The sequence below is a fragment of the Stigmatopora argus genome, unplaced genomic scaffold (assembly GCF_051989625.1).
Source record: "Stigmatopora argus isolate UIUO_Sarg unplaced genomic scaffold, RoL_Sarg_1.0 HiC_scaffold_70, whole genome shotgun sequence".
Taxonomy (NCBI): Eukaryota; Metazoa; Chordata; class Actinopteri; order Syngnathiformes; family Syngnathidae; genus Stigmatopora; species Stigmatopora argus.
Genome location: NW_027520084.1, coordinates 67,636 through 84,906, shown reverse-complemented (window position 1 = coordinate 84,906; position 17,271 = coordinate 67,636).

The following is a 17,271-nucleotide window of genomic DNA, read 5'->3' as shown; positions in this document are numbered from 1 at the left end:
TTGTGAAGTAAAGTTATGCCACAAACAGTGTGCCTAATTTGGGCACTTTTATGACAACGAGTGCTTGTGTTGGAACTGGTCCTGAGTGGTTCTGGTTGGTCCATTTACCCAGGAATGGTGTCTTATTTGTGGGTAGATGTATACTTCACAATTTTGTGTAAAATTAGTCTTCCAGGGAGGTTCTGGGGGGATGTTAGGCAAGTATAAGTGCCCAAATTGGGGTAAATTGCGTCAAAAATAGTGGTTGTCTTGGAACTGGTCTTGGGTGGTTCTGGTTGGTCCATTTACCCTGAATTTTTGTCTCCTATGAGGGTAGATGTATATTGACAATTCTGTATAAAATAATCTTCCAGGGTAGTTGTGAAGTAAAGTTATGCCACAAAAAGTGTGCCTAATTTGGGCACTTTTATGACAACGAGTGCTTGTGTTGGAACTGGTCCTGAGCGGTTCTGGTTGGTCCATTTACCCTGAATTTTTGTCTCATATGAGGGGAGATGTATATTGACCATTTTCTATAAAATAATCTTCCAGGGAGTTTCTGGGTGGATGTTAGGCAAGAATAAGTGTCCAAATTGGGGTAATTTTCGTTAAAAATAGTGGTTGCATTGGAACTGGTCTTGGGTGGTTCTGTTTGATCCATTTAACCTGAATTTTTGTCTCATATGAGGGTAGATGTATATTGACAATTCTGTATAAAATAATCTTCCAGGGTAGTTGTGAAGTAAAGTTATGCCACAAAAAGTGTGCCTAATTTGGGCACTTTTATGACAACGAGTGCTTGTGTTGGAACTGGTCCTGAGCGGTTCTGGTTGGTCCATTTACCCTGAATTTTTGTCTCATATGAGGGGAGATGTATATTGACCATTTTCTATAAAATAATCTTCCAGGGAGTTTCTGGGTGGATGTTAGGCAAGAATAAGTGTCCAAATTGGGGTAATTTTCGTTAAAAATAGTGGTTGCATTGGAACTGGTCTTGGGTGGTTCTGTTTGGTCCATTTAACCTGAATTTTTGTCTCATATGAGGGTAGATGTATATTGACCATTCTGTATAAAATAATCTTCCAGGGTAGTTGTGAAGTAAAGTTATGCCACAAACAGTGTGCCTAATTTGGGCACTTTTATGACAACGAGTGCTTGTATTGGAACTGGTCCTGATTGGTTCTGGTTGGTCCATTTACCCAGGAATGGTGTCTTATTTGTGGGTAGATGTATAATTCACAATATTGTGTAAAATTAGTCTTCCAGGGAGGTTCTGGGGGGATGTTAGGCAAGAAATAGTGCCCAAATTGGGGTAAATTGCGTTAAAAATAGTGGTTGTCTTGGAACTGGTCTTGGGTGGTTCTGGTTGGTCCATTTAACCGGATTTTTTGTCTCATATGAGGGTAGATGTATATTGACAATTCTGTATAAAATAATCTTCCAGGGTAGTTGTGAAGTAAAGTTATGCCACAAACAGTTTGCCTAATTTGGGCACTTTTATGACAACGAGTGCTTGTGTTGGAACTGGTCCTGAGCGGTTCTGGTTGGTCCATTTACCCTGAATTTTTGTCTCATATGAGGGGAGATGTATATTGACCATTTTCTATAAAATAATCTTCCAGGGAGTTTCTGGGTGGATGTTAGGCAAGAATAAGTGTCCAAATTGGGGTAATTTTCGTTAAAAATAGTGGTTGCATTGGAACTGGTCTTGGGTGGTTCTGTTTGGTCCATTTAACCTGAATTTTTGTCTCATATGAGGGTAGATGTATATTGACCATTCTGTATAAAATAATCTTCCAGGGTAGTTGTGAAGTAAAGTTATGCCACAAACAGTGTGCCTAATTTGGGCACTTTTATGACAACGAGTGCTTGTATTGGAACTGGTCCTGATTGGTTCTGGTTGGTCCATTTACCCAGGAATGGTGTCTTATTTGTGGGTAGATGTATAATTCACAATATTGTGTAAAATTAGTCTTCCAGGGAGGTTCTGGGGGGATGTTAGGCAAGAAATAGTGCCCAAATTGGGGTAAATTGCGTTAAAAATAGTGGTTGTCTTGGAACTGGTCTTGGGTGGTTCTGGTTGGTCCATTTAACCTGAATTTTTGTCTCATATGAGGGTAGATGTATATTGACAATTCTGTATAAAATAATCTTCCAGGGTAGTTGTGAAGTAAAGTTATGCCACAAACAGTGTGCCTAATTTGGGCACTTTTATGACAACGAGTGCTTGTGTTGGAACTGGTCCTGAGTGGTTCTGGTTGGTCCATGTACCCAGGAATGGTGTCTTATTTGTGGGTAGATGTATACTTCACAATTTTGTGTAAAATTAGTCTTCCAGGGAGTTTCTGGGTGGATGTTAGGCAAGAATAAGTGTCCAAATTGGGGTAATTTTCGTTAAAAATAGTGGTTGCATTGGAACTGGTCTTGGGTGGTTCTGTTTGGTCCATTTAACCTGAATTTTTGTCTCATATGAGGGTAGATGTATATTGACCATTCTGTATAAAATAATCTTCCAGGGTAGTTGTGAAGTAAAGTTATGCCACAAACAGTGTGCCTAATTTGGGCACTTTTATGACAACGAGTGCTTGTATTGGAACTGGTCCTGATTGGTTCTGGTTGGTCCATTTACCCAGGAATGGTGTCTTATTTGTGGGTAGATGTATAATTCACAATATTGTGTAAAATTAGTCTTCCAGGGAGGTTCTGGGGGGATGTTAGGCAAGAAATAGTGCCCAAATTGGGGTAAATTGCGTTAAAAATAGTGGTTGTCTTGGAACTGGTCTTGGGTGGTTCTGGTTGGTCCATTTAACCTGAATTTTTGTCTCATATGAGGGTAGATGTATATTGACAATTCTGTATAAAATAATCTTCCAGGGTAGTTGTGAAGTAAAGTTATGCCACAAACAGTGTGCCTAATTTGGGCACTTTTATGACAACGAGTGCTTGTGTTGGAACTGGTCCTGAGCGGTTCTGGTTGGTCCATTTACCCTGAATTTTTGTCTCATATGAGGGGAGATGTATATTGACCATTTTCTATAAAATAATCTTCCAGGGAGTTTCTGGGTGGATGTTAGGCAAGAATAAGTGTCCAAATTGGGGTAATTTTCGTTAAAAATAGTGGTTGCATTGGAACTGGTCTTGGGTGGTTCTGTTTGGTCCATTTAACCTGAATTTTTGTCTCATATGAGGGTAGATGTATATTGACCATTCTGTATAAAATAATCTTCCAGGGTAGTTGTGAAGTAAAGTTATGCCACAAACAGTGTGCCTAATTTGGGCACTTTTATGACAACGAGTGCTTGTATTGGAACTGGTCCTGATTGGTTCTGGTTGGTCCATTTACCCAGGAATGGTGTCTTATTTGTGGGTAGATGTATAATTCACAATATTGTGTAAAATTAGTCTTCCAGGGAGGTTCTGGGGGGATGTTAGGCAAGAAATAGTGCCCAAATTGGGGTAAATTGCGTTAAAAATAGTGGTTGTCTTGGAACTGGTCTTGGGTGGTTCTGGTTGGTCCATTTAACCTGAATTTTTGTCTCATATGAGGGTAGATGTATATTGACAATTCTGTATAAAATAATCTTCCAGGGTAGTTGTGAAGTAAAGTTATGCCACAAACAGTGTGCCTAATTTGGGCACTTTTATGACAACGAGTGCTTGTGTTGGAACTGGTCCTGAGTGGTTCTGGTTGGTCCATTTACCCTGAATTTTTGTCTCATATGAGGGGAGATGTATATTGACCATTTTCTATAAAATAATCTTCCAGGGAGTTTCTGGGTGGATGTTAGGCAAGAATAAGTGTCCAAATTGGGGTAATTTTCGTTAAAAATAGTGGTTGCATTGGAACTGGTCTTGGGTGGTTCTGTTTGGTCCATTTAACCTGAATTTTTGTCTCATATGAGGGTAGATGTATATTGACCATTCTGTATAAAATAATCTTCCAGGGTAGTTGTGAAGTAAAGTTATGCCACAAACAGTGTGCCTAATTTGGGCACTTTTATGACAACGAGTGCTTGTATTGGAACTGGTCCTGATTGGTTCTGGTTGGTCCATTTACCCAGGAATGGTGTCTTATTTGTGGGTAGATGTATAATTCACAATATTGTGTAAAATTAGTCTTCCAGGGAGGTTCTGGGGGGATGTTAGGCAAGAAATAGTGCCCAAATTGGGGTAAATTGCGTTAAAAATAGTGGTTGTCTTGGAACTGGTCTTGGGTGGTTCTGGTTGGTCCATTTAACCTGAATTTTTGTCTCATATGAGGGTAGATGTATATTGACAATTCTGTATAAAATAATCTTCCAGGGTAGTTGTGAAGTAAAGTTATGCCACAAACAGTGTGCCTAATTTGGGCACTTTTATGACAACGAGTGCTTGTGTTGGAACTGGTCCTGAGCGGTTCTGGTTGGTCCATTTACCCTGAATTTTTGTCTCATATGAGGGGAGATGTATATTGACCATTTTCTATAAAATAATCTTCCAGGGAGTTTCTGGGTGGATGTTAGGCAAGAATAAGTGTCCAAATTGGGGTAATTTTCGTTAAAAATAGTGGTTGCATTGGAACTGGTCTTGGGTGGTTCTGTTTGGTCCATTTAACCTGAATTTTTGTCTCATATGAGGGTAGATGTATATTGACCATTCTGTATAAAATAATCTTCCAGGGTAGTTGTGAAGTAAAGTTATGCCACAAACAGTGTGCCTAATTTGGGCACTTTTATGACAACGAGTGCTTGTGTTGGAACTGGTCCTGAGTGGTTCTGGTTGGTCCATTTACCCAGGAATGGTGTCTTATTTGTGGGTAGATGTATACTTCACAATTTTGTGTAAAATTAGTCTTCCAGGGAGGTTCTGGGGGGATGTTAGGCAAGAATAAGTGCCCAAATTGGGGTAAATTGCGTCAAAAATAGTGGTTGTCTTGGACCTGGTCTTGGGTGGTTCTGGTTGGTCCATTTACCCTGAATTTTTGTCTCCTATGAGGGTAGATGTATATTGACCATTCTGTATAAAATAATCTTCCAGGGTAGTTGTGAAGTAAAGTTATGCCACAATCAATGTACCTAATATGGGCACTTTTATGACAACGAGTGCTTGTCTTGGAACTGGTCCTGAGCGGTTCTGGTTGGTCCATTTACCCTGAATTTTTGTCTCATATAAGGGGAGATGTATATTGACCATTTTCTATAAAATAATCTTCCAGGGAGTTTCTGGGTGGATGTTAGGCAAGAATAAGTGTCCAAATTGGGGTAATTTTCGTTAAAAATAGTGGTTGCATTGGAACTGGTCTTGGGTGGTTCTGTTTGGTCCATTTAACCTGAATTTTTGTCTCATATGAGGGTAGATGTATATTGACCATTCTGTATAAAATAATCTTCCAGGGTAGTTGTGAAGTAAAGTTATGCCACAAACAGTGTGCCTAATTTGGGCACTTTTATGACAACAAGTGCTTGTATTGGAACTGGTCCTGATTGGTTCTGGTTGGTCCATTTACCCAGGAATGGTGTCTTATTTGTGGGTAGATGTATAATTCACAATATTGTGTAAAATTAGTCTTCCAGGGAGGTTCTGGGGGGATGTTAGGCAAGAAATAGTGCCCAAATTGGGGTAAATTGCGTTAAAAATAGTGGTTGTCTTGGAAATGGTCTTGGGTGGTTCTGGTTAATCCATTTAACCTGAATTTTTGTCTCATATGAGGGTAGATGTATATTGACAATTCTGTATAAAATAATCTTCCAGGGTAGTTGTGAAGTAAAGTTATGCCACAAACAGTGTGCCTAATTTGGGCACTTTTATGACAACGAGTGCTTGTGTTGGAACTGGTCCTGAGCGGTTCTGGTTGGTCCATTTACCCTGAATTTTTGTCTCATATGAGGGGAGATCTATATTGACCATTTTCTATAAAATAATCTTCCAGGGAGTTTCTGGGTGGATGTTAGGCAAGAATAAGTGTCCAAATTGGGGTAATTTTCGTTAAAAATAGTGGTTGCATTGGAACTGGTCTTGGGTGGTTCTGTTTGGTCCATTTAACCTGAATTTTTGTCTCATATGAGGGTAGATGTATATTGACCATTCTGTATAAAATAATCTTCCAGGGTAGTTGTGAAGTAAAGTTATGCCACAAACAGTGTGCCTAATTTGGGCACTTTTATGACAACGAGTGCTTGTGTTGGAACTGGTCCTGAGTGGTTCTGGTTGGTCCATTTACCCAGGAATGGTGTCTTATTTGTGGGTAGATGTATACTTCACAATTTTGTGTAAAATTAGTCTTCCAGGGAGGTTCTGGGGGGATGTTAGGCAAGAATAAGTGCCCAAATTGGGGTAAATTGCGTCAAAAATAGTGGTTGTCTTGGAACTGGTCTTGGGTGGTTCTGGTTGGTCCATTTACCCTGAATTTTTGTCTCCTATGAGGGTAGATGTATATTGACCATTCTGTATAAAATAATCTTCCAGGGTAGTTGTGAAGTAAAGTTATGCCACAATCAATGTACCTAATATGGGCACTTTTATGACAACGAGTGCTTGTCTTGGAACTGGTCCTGAGCGGTTCTGGTTGGTCCATTTACCCTGAATTTTTGTCTCATATGAGGGGAGATGTATATTGACCATTTTCTATAAAATAATCTTCCAGGGAGTTTCTGGGTGGATGTTAGGCAAGAATAAGTGTCCAAATTGGGGTAATTTTCGTTAAAAATAGTGGTTGCATTGGAACTGGTCTTGGGTGGTTCTGTTTGGTCCATTTAACCTGAATTTTTGTCTCATATGAGGGTAGATGTATATTGACCATTCCGTATAAAATAATCTTCCAGGGTAGTTGTGAAGTAAAGTTATGCCACAAACAATGTGCCTAATTTGGGCACTTTTATGACAACGAGTGCTTGTATTGGAACTGGTCCTGATTGGTTCTGGTTGGTCCATTTACCCAGGAATGGTGTCTTATTTGTGGGTAGATGTATAATTCACAATATTGTGTAAAATTAGTCTTCCAGGGAGGTTCTGGAGGGATGTTAGGCAAGAAATAGTGCCCAAATTGGGGTAAATTGCGTTAAAAATAGTGGTTGTCTTGGAACTGGTCTTGGGTGGTTCTGGTTGGTCCATTTAACCTGAATTTTTGTCTCATATGAGGGTAGATGTATATTGACAATTCTGTATAAAATAATCTTCCAGGGTAGTTGTGAAGTAAAGTTATGCCACAAACAGTGTGCCTAATTTGGGCACTTTTATGACAACGAGTGCTTGTGTTGGAACTGGTCCTGAGTGGTTCTGGTTGGTCCATTTACCCAGGAATGGTGTCTTATTTGTGGGTAGATGTATACTTCACAATTTTGTGTAAAATTAGTCTTCCAGGGAGGTTCTGGGGGGATGTTAGGCAAGAATAAGTGCCCAAATTGGGGTAAATTGCGTCAAAAATAGTGGTTGTCTTGGAACTGGTCTTGGGTGGTTCTGGTTGGTCCATTTACCCTGAATTTTTGTCTCCTATGAGGGTAGATGTATATTGACCATTCTGTATAAAATAATCTTCCAGGGTAGTTTTGAAGTAAAGTTATGCCACAATCAATGTACCTAATATGGGCACTTTTATGACAACGAGTGCTTGTCTTGGAACTGGTCCTGAGCGGTTCTGGTTGGTCCATTTACCCTGAATTTTTGTCTCATATGAGGGGAGATGTATATTGACCATTTTCTATAAAATAATCTTCCAGGGAGTTTCTGGGTGGATGTTAGGCAAGAATAAGTGTCCAAATTGGGGTAATTTTCGTTAAAAAGAGTGGTTGCATTGGAACTGGTCTTGGGTGGTTCTGTTTGGTCCATTTAACCTGAATTTTTGTCTCATATGAGGGTAGATGTATATTGACCATTCTGTATAAAATAATCTTCCAGGGTAGTTGTGAAGTAAAGTTATGCTTCAAACAGTGTGCCTAATTTGGGCACTTTTATGACAACGAGTGCTTGTGTTGGAACTGGTCCTGATTGGTTCTGGTTGGTCCATTTACCCAGGAATGGTGTCTTATTTGTGGGTAGATGTATAATTCACAATATTGTGTAAAATTAGTCTTCCAGGGAGGTTCTGGGGGGATGTTAGGCAAGAAATAGTGCCCAAATTGGGGTAAATTGCGTTAAAAATAGTGGTTGTCTGGGAACTGGTCTTGGGTGGTTCTGGTTGGTCCATTTAACCTGAATTTTTGTCTCATATGAGGGTAGATGTATATTGACAATTCTGTATAAAATAATCTTCCAGGGTAGTTGTGAAGTAAAGTTATGCCACAATCAATGTACCTAATATGGGCACTTTTATGACAACGAGTGCTTGTCTTGGAACTGGTCCTGAGCGGTTCTGGTTGGTCCATTTACCCTGAATTTTTGTCTCATATGAGGGGAGATGTATATTGACCATTTTCTATAAAATAATCTTCCAGGGAGTTTCTGGGTGGATGTTAGGCAAGAATAAGTGTCCAAATTGGGGTAATTTTCGTTAAAAAGAGTGGTTGCATTGGAACTGGTCTTGGGTGGTTCTGTTTGGTCCATTTAACCTGAATTTTTGTCTCATATGAGGGTAGATGTATACTGACCATTCTGTATAAAATAATCTTCCAGGGTAGTTGTGAAGTAAAGTTATGCCACAAACAGTGTGCCTAATTTGGGCACTTTTATGACAACGAGTGCTTGTATTGGAACTGGTCCTGATTGGTTCTGGTTGGTCCATTTACCCAGGAATGGTGTCTTATTTGTGGGTAGATGTATAATTCACAATATTGTGTAAAATTAGTCTTCCAGGGAGGTTCTGGGGGGATGTTAGGCAAGAAATAGTGCCCAAATTGGGGTAAATTGCGTTAAAAATAGTGGTTGTCTTGGAACTGGTCTTGGGTGGTTCTGGTTGGTCCATTTAACCTGAATTTTTGTCTCATATGAGGGTAGATGTATATTGACAATTCTGTATAAAATAATCTTCCAGGGTAGTTGTGAAGTAAAGTTATGCCACAAACAGTGTGCCTAATTTGGGCACTTTTATGACAACGAGTGCTTGTGTTGGAACTGGTCCTGAGTGGTTCTGGTTGGTCCATTTACCCAGGAATGGTGTCTTATTTATGGGTAGATGTATACTTCACAATTTTGTGTAAAATTAATCTTCCAGGGAGGTTCTGGGGGGATGTTAGGCAAGAATAAGTGCCCAAATTGGGGTAAATTGCGTCAAAAATAGTGGTTGTCTTGGAACTGGTCTTGGGTGGTTCTGGTTGGTCCATTTACCCTGAATTTTTGTCTCCTATGAGGGTAGATGTATATTGACCATTCTGTATAAAATAATCTTCCAGGGTATTTGTGAAGTAAAGTTATGCCACAATCAATGTACCTAATATGGGCACTTTTATGACAACGAGTGCTTGTCTTGGAACTGGTCCTGAGCGGTTCTGGTTGGTCCATTTACCCTGAATTTTTGTCTCATATGAGGGGAGATGTATATTGACCATTTTCTATAAAATAATCTTCCAGGGAGTTTCTGGGGGAATGTTAGGCAAGAATAAGTGTCCAAATTGGGGTAATTTTCGTTAAAAATAGTGGTTGCATTGGAACTGGTCTTGGGTGGTTCTGGTTGGTCCATTTAACCTGAATTTTTGTCTCATATGAGGGTAGATGTATATTGACCATTCTGTATAAAATAATCTTCCAGGGTAGTTGTGAAGTAAAGTTATGCCACAAACAGTGTGCCTAATTTGGGCACTTTTATGACAACGAGTGCTTTTATTGGAACAGGTCCTGATTGGTTCTGGTTGGTCCATTTACCCAGGAATGGTGTCTTATTTGTGGGTAGATGTATAATTCACAATATTGTGTAAAATTAGTCTTCCAGAGAGGTTCTGGGGGGATGTTAGGCAAGAAATAGTGCCCAAATTGGGGTAAATTGCGTTAAAAATAGTGGTTGTCTTGGAACTGGTCTTGGGTGGTTCTGGTTGGTCCATTTAACCTGAATTTTTGTCTCATATGAGGGTAGATGTATATTGACAATTCTGTATAAAATAATCTTCCAGGGTAGTTGTGAAGTAAAGTTATGCCACAAACAGTGTGCCTAATTTGGGCACTTTTATGACAACGAGTGCTTGTGTTGGAACTGGTCCTGAGTGTTTCTGGTTGGTCCATTTACCCAGGAATGGTGTCTTATTTGTGGGTAGATGTATACTTCACAATTTTTTGTAAAATTAGTCTTCCAGGGAGGTTCTGGGGGGATGTTAGGCAAGAATAAGTGCCCAAATTGGGGTAAATTGCGTCAAAAATAGTGGTTGTCTTGGAACTGGTCTTGGGTGGTTCTGGTTGGTCCATTTACCCTGAATTTTTGTCTCCTATGAGGGTAGATGTATATTGACCATTCTGTATAAAATAATTTTCCAGGGTAGTTGTGAAGTAAAGTTATGCCACAATCAATGTACCTAATATGGGCACTTTTATGACAACGAGTGCTTGTCTTGGAACTGGTCCTGAGCGGTTCTGGTTGGTCCATTTACCCTGAATTTTTGTCTCATATGAGGGGAGATGTATATTGACCATTTTCTATAAAATAATCTTCCAGGGAGTTTCTGGGTGGATGTTAGGCAAGAATAAGTGTCCAAATTGGGGTAATTTTCGTTAAAAATAGTGGTTGCATTGGAACTGGTCTTGGGTGGTTCTGTTTGGTCCATTTAACCTGAATTTTTGTCTCATATGAGGGTAGATGTATATTGACCATTCTGTATAAAATAATCTTCCAGGGTAGTTGTGAAGTAAAGTTATGCCACAAACAGTGTGCCTAATTTGGGCACTTTTATGACAACGAGTGCTTGTATTGGAACTGGTCCTGATTGGTTCTGGTTGGTCCATTTACCCAGGAATGGTGTCTTATTTGTGGGTAGATGTATAATTCACAATATTGTGTAAAATTAGTCTTCCAGGGAGGTTCTGGGGGGATGTTAGGCAAGAAATAGTGCCCAAATTGGGGTAAATTGCGTTAAAAATAGTGGTTGTCTTGGAACTGGTCTTGGGTGGTTCTGGTTGGTCCATTTAACCTGATTTTTTGTCTCATATGAGGGTAGATGTATATTGACAATTCTGTATAAAATAATCTTCCAGGGTAGTTGTGAAGTAAAGTTATGCCACAAACAGTGTGCCTAATTTGGGCACTTTTATGACAACGAGTGCTTGTGTTGGAACTGGTCCTGAGCGGTTCTGGTTGGTCCATTTACCCTGATTTTTTGTCTCATATGAGGGGAGATGTATATTGACCATTTTCTATAAAAGAATCTTCCAGGGAGTTTCTGGGTGGATATTAGGCAAGAATAAGTGTCCAAATTGGGGTAATTTTCGTTAAAAATAGTGGTTGCATTGGAACTGGTCTTGGGTGGTTCTGTTTGGTCCATTTAACCTGAATTTTTGTCTCATATGAGGGTAGATGTATATTGACCATTCTGTATAAAATAATCTTCCAGGGTAGTTGTGAAGTAAAGTTATGCCACAAACAGTGTGCCTAATTTGGGCACTTTTATGACAACGAGTGCTTGTATTGGAACTGGTCCTGATTGGTTCTGGTTGGTCCATTTACCCAGGAATGGTGTCTTATTTGTGGGTAGATGTATAATTCACAATATTGTGTAAAATTAGTCTTCCAGGGAGGTTCTGGGGGGATGTTAGGCAAGAAATAGTGCCCAAATTGGGGTAAATTGCGTTAAAAATAGTGGTTTTCTTGGAACTGGTCTTGGGTGGTTCTGGTTGGTCCATTTAACCTGAATTTTTGTCTCATATGAGGGTAGATGTATATTGACAATTCTGTATAAAATAATCTTCCAGGGTAGTTGTGAAGTAAAGTTATGCCACAAACAGTGTGCCTAATTTGGGCACTTTTATGACAACGAGTGCTTGTGTTGGAACTGGTCCTGAGTGGTTCTGGTTGGTCCATTTACCCAGGAATGGTGTCTTATTTATGGGTAGATGTATACTTCACAATTTTGTGTAAAATTAATCTTCCAGGGAGGTTCTGGGGGGATGTTAGGCAAGAATAAGTGCCCAAATTGGGGTAAATTGCGTCAAAAATAGTGGTTGTCTTGGAACTGGTCTTGGGTGGTTCTGGTTGGTCCATTTACCCTGAATTTTTGTCTCCTATGAGGGTAGATGTATATTGACCATTCTGTATAAAATAATCTTCCAGGGTAGTTGTGAAGTAAAGTTATGCCACAATCAATGTACCTAATATGGGCACTTTTATGACAACGAGTGCTTGTCTTGGAACTGGTCCTGAGCGGTTCTGGTTGGTCCATTTACCCTGAATTTTTGTCTCATATGAGGGGAGATGTATATTGACCATTTTCTATAAAATAATCTTCCAGGGAGTTTCTGGGGGAATGTTAGGCAAGAATAAGTGTCCAAATTGGGGTAATTTTCGTTAAAAATAGTGGTTGCATTGGAACTGGTCTTGGGTGGTTCTGGTTGGTCCATTTAACCTGAATTTTTGTCTCATATGAGGGTAGATGTATATTGACCATTCTGTATAAAATAATCTTCCAGGGTAGTTGTGAAGTAAAGTTATGCCACAAACAGTGTGCCTAATTTTGGCACTTTTATGACAACGAGTGCTTGTATTGGAACTGGTCCTGATTGGTTCTGGTTGGTCCATTTACCCAGGAATGGTGTCTTATTTGTGGGTAGATGTATAATTCACAATATTGTGTAAAATTAGTCTTCCAGGGAGGTTCTGGGGGGATGTTAGGCAAGAAATAGTGCCCAAATTGGGGTAAATTGCGTTAAAAATAGTGGTTGTCTTGGAACTGGTCTTGGGTGGTTCTGGTTGGTCCATTTAACCTGAATTTTTGTCTCATATGAGGGTAGATGTATATTGACCATTCTGTATAAAATAATCTTCCAGGGTAGTTGTGAAGTAAAGTTATGCCACAAACAGTGTGCCTAATTTGGGCACTTTTATGACAACGAGTGCTTGTGTTGGAACTGGTCCTGAGTGGTTCTGGTTGGTCCATTTACCCAGGAATGGTGTCTTATTTGTGGATAGATGTATACTTCACAATTTTGTGTAAAATTAGTCTTCCAGGGAGGTTCTGGGGGGATGTTAGGCAAGAATAAGTGCCCAAATTGGGGTAAATTGCGTCAAAAATAGTGGTTGTCTTGGAACTGGTCTTGGGTGGTTCTGGTTGGTCCATTTACCCTGAATTTTTGTCTCCTATGAGGGTAGATGTATATTGACCATTCTGTATAAAATAATCTTCCAGGGTAGTTGTGAAGTAAAGTTATGCCACAAACAGTGTGCCTAATTTGGGCACTTTTATGACAACGAGTGCTTGTGTTGGAACTGGTCCTGAGCGGTTCTGGTTGGTCCATTTACCCTGAATTTTTGTCTCATATGAGGGGAGATGTATATTGACCATTTTCTATAAAATAATCTTCCAGGGAGTTTCTGGGTGGATGTTAGGCAAGAATAAGTGTCCAAATTGGGGTAATTTTCGTTAAAAATAGTGGTTGCATTGGAACTGGTCTTGGGTGGTTCTGTTTGGTCCATTTAACCTGAATTTTTGTCTCATATGAGGGTAGATGTATATTGACCATTCTGTATAAAATAATCTTCCAGGGTAGTTGTGAAGTAAAGTTATGCCACAAACAGTGTGCCTAATTTGGGCACTTTTATGACAACGAGTGCTTGTATTGGAACTGGTCCTGATTGGTTCTGGTTGGTCCATTTACCCAGGAATGGTGTCTTATTTGTGGGTAGATGTATAATTCACAATATTGTGTAAAATTAGTCTTCCAGGGAGGTTCTGGGGGGATGTTAGGCAAGAAATAGTGCCCAAATTGGGGTAAATTGCGTTAAAAATAGTGGTTGTCTTGGAACTGGTCTTGGGTGGTTCTGGTTGGTCCATTTAACCTGAATTTTTGTCTCATATGAGGGTAGATGTATATTGACAATTCTGTATAAAATAATCTTCCAGGGTAGTTGTGAAGTAAAGTTATGCCACAAACAGTGTGCCTAATTTGGGCACTTTTATGACAACGAGTGCTTGTGTTGGAACTGGTCCTGAGTGGTTCTGGTTGGTCCATTTACCCAGGAATGGTGTCTTATTTGTGGGTAGATGTATACTTCACAATTTTGTGTAAAATTAGTCTTCCAGGGAGGTTCTGGGGGGATGTTAGGCAAGAATAAGTGCCCAAATTGGGGTAAATTGCGTCAAAAATAGTGGTTGTCTTGGAACTGGTCTTGGGTGGTTCTGGTTGTTCCATTTACCCTGAATTTTTGTCTCCTATGAGGGTAGATGTATATTGACCATTCTGTATAAAATAATCTTCCAGGGTAGTTGTGAAGTAAAGTTATGCCACAATCAATGTACCTAATATGGGCACTTTTATGACAACGAGTGCTTGTCTTGGAACTGGTCCTGAGCGGTTCTGGTTGGTCCATTTACCCTGAATTTTTGTCTCATATGAGGGGAGATGTATATTGACCATTTTCTATAAAATAATCTTCCAGGGAGTTTCTGGGTGGATGTTAGGCAAGAATAAGTGTCCAAATTGGGGTAATTTTCGTTAAAAATAGTGGTTGCATTGGAACTGGTCTTGGGTGGTTCTGTTTGGTCCATTTAACCTGAATTTTTGTCTCATATGAGGGTAGGTGTATATTGACCATTCTGTATAAAATAATCTTCCAGGGTAGTTGTGAAGTAAAGTTATGCCACAAACAGTGTGCCTAATTTGGGCACTTTTATGACAACGAGTGCTTGTGTTGGAACTGGTCCTGATTGGTTCTGGTTGGTCCATTTACCCAGGAATGGTGTCTTATTTGTGGGTAGATGTATAATTCACAATATTGTGTAAAATTAGTCCTCCAGGGAGGTTCTGGGGGGATGTTAGGCAAGAAATAGTGCCCAAATTGGGGTAAATTGCGTTAAAAATAGTGGTTGTCTTGGAACTGGTCTTGGGTGGTTCTGGTTGGTCCATTTAACCTGAATTTTTGTCTCATATGAGGGTAGATGTATATTGACAATTCTGTATAAAATAATCTTCCAGGGTAGTTGTGAAGTAAAGTTATGCCACAAACAGTGTGCCTAATTTGGGCACTTTTATGACAACGAGTGCTTGTGTTGGAACTGGTCCTGAGTGGTTCTGGTTGGTCCATTTACCCAGGAATGGTGTCTTATTTGTGGGTAGATGTATACTTCACAATTTTGTGTAAATTTAGTCTTCCAGGGAGGTTCTGGGGGGATGTTAGGCAAGAATAAGTGCCCAAATTGGGGTAAATTGCGTCAAAAATAGTGGTTGTCTTGGAACTGGTCTTGGGTGGTTCTGGTTGGTCCATTTACCCTGAATTTTTGTCTCCTATGAGGGTAGATGTATATTGACCATTCTGTATAAAATAATCTTCCAGGGTAGTTGTGAAGTAAAGTTATGCCACAATCAATGTACCTAATATGGGCACTTTTATGACAACGAGTGCTTGTCTTGGAACTGGTCCTGAGCGGTTCTGGTTGGTCCATTTACCCTGAATTTTTGTCTCATATGAGGGGAGATGTATATTGACCATTTTCTATAAAATAATCTTCCAGGGAGTTTCTGGGTGGATGTTAGGCAAGAATAAGTGTCCAAATTGGGGTAATTTTCGTTAAAAATAGTGGTTGCATTGGAACTGGTCTTGGGTGGTTCTGTTTGGTCCATTTAACCTGAATTTTTGTCTCATATGAGGGTAGATGTATATTGACCATTCTGTATAAAATAATCTTCCAGGGTAGTTGTGAAGTAAAGTTATGCCACAAACAGTGTGCCTAATTTGGGCACTTTTATGACAACGAGTGCTTGTATTGGAACTGGTCCTGATTGGTTCTGGTTGGTCCATTTACCCAGGAATGGTGTCTTATTTGTGGGTAGATGTATAATTCACAATATTGTGTAAAATTAGTCTTCCAGGGAGGTTCTGGGGGGATGTTAGGCAAGAAATAGTGCCCAAATTGGGGTAAATTGCGTTAAAAATAGTGGTTGTCTTGGAACTGGTCTTGGGTGGTTCTGGTTGGTCCATTTAACCTGAATTTTTGTCTCATATGAGGGTAGATGTATATTGACAATTCTGTATAAAATAATCTTCCAGGGTAGTTGTGAAGTAAAGTTATGCCACAAACAGTGTGCCTAATTTGGGCACTTTTATGACAACGAGTGCTTGTGTTGGAACTGGTCCTGAGTGGTTCTGAATGGTCCATTTACCCAGGAATGGTGTCTTATCTGTGGGTAGATGTATAATTCACAATATTGTGTAAAATTAGTCTTCCAGGGAGGTTCTGGGGGGATGTTAGGCAAGAAATAGTGCCCAAATTGGGGTAAATTGCGTTAAAAATAGTGGTTGTCTTGGAACTGGTCTTGGGTGGTTCTGGTTGGTCCATTTAACCTGAATTTTTGTCTCATATGAGGGTAGATGTATATTGACAATTCTGTATAAAATAATCTTCCAGGGTAGTTGTGAAGTAAAGTTATGCCACAAACAGTGTGCCTAATTTGGGCACTTTTATGACAACGAGTGCTTGTGTTGGAACTGGTCCTGAGTGGTTCTGGTTGGTCCATTTACCCAGGAATGGTGTCTTATTTGTGGGTAGATGTATACTTCACAATTTTGTGTAAAATTAGTCTTCCAGGGAGGTTCTGGGGGGATGTTAGGCAAGAATAAGTGCCCAAATTGGGGTAAATTGCGTCAAAAATAGTGGTTGTCTTGGAACTGGTCTTGGGTGGTTCTGGTTGGTCCATTTACCCTGAATTTTTGTCTCCTATGAGGGTAGATGTATATTGACCATTCTGTATAAAATAATCTTCCAGGGTAGTTGTGAAGTAAAGTTATGCAACAATCAATGTACCTAATATGGGCACTTTTATGACAACGAGTGCTTGTCTTGGAACTGGTCCTGAGCGGTTCTGGTTGGTCCATTTACCCTGAATTTTTGTCTCATATGAGGGGAGATGTATATTGACCATTTTCTATAAAATAATCTTCCAGGGAGTTTCTGGGTGGATGTTAGGCAAGAATAAGTGTCCAAATTGGGGTAATTTTCGTTAAAAATAGTGGTTGCATTGGAACTGGTCTTGGGTGGTTCTGTTTGGTCCATTTAACCTGAATTTTTGTCTCATATGAGGGTAGATGTATATTGACCATTCTGTATAAAATAATCTTCCAGGGTAGTTGTGAAGTAAAGTTATGCCACAAACAGTGTGCCTAATTTGGGCACTTTTATGACAACGAGTGCTTGTATTGGAACTGGTCCTGATTGGTTCTGGTTGGTCCATTTACCCAGGAATGGTGTCTTA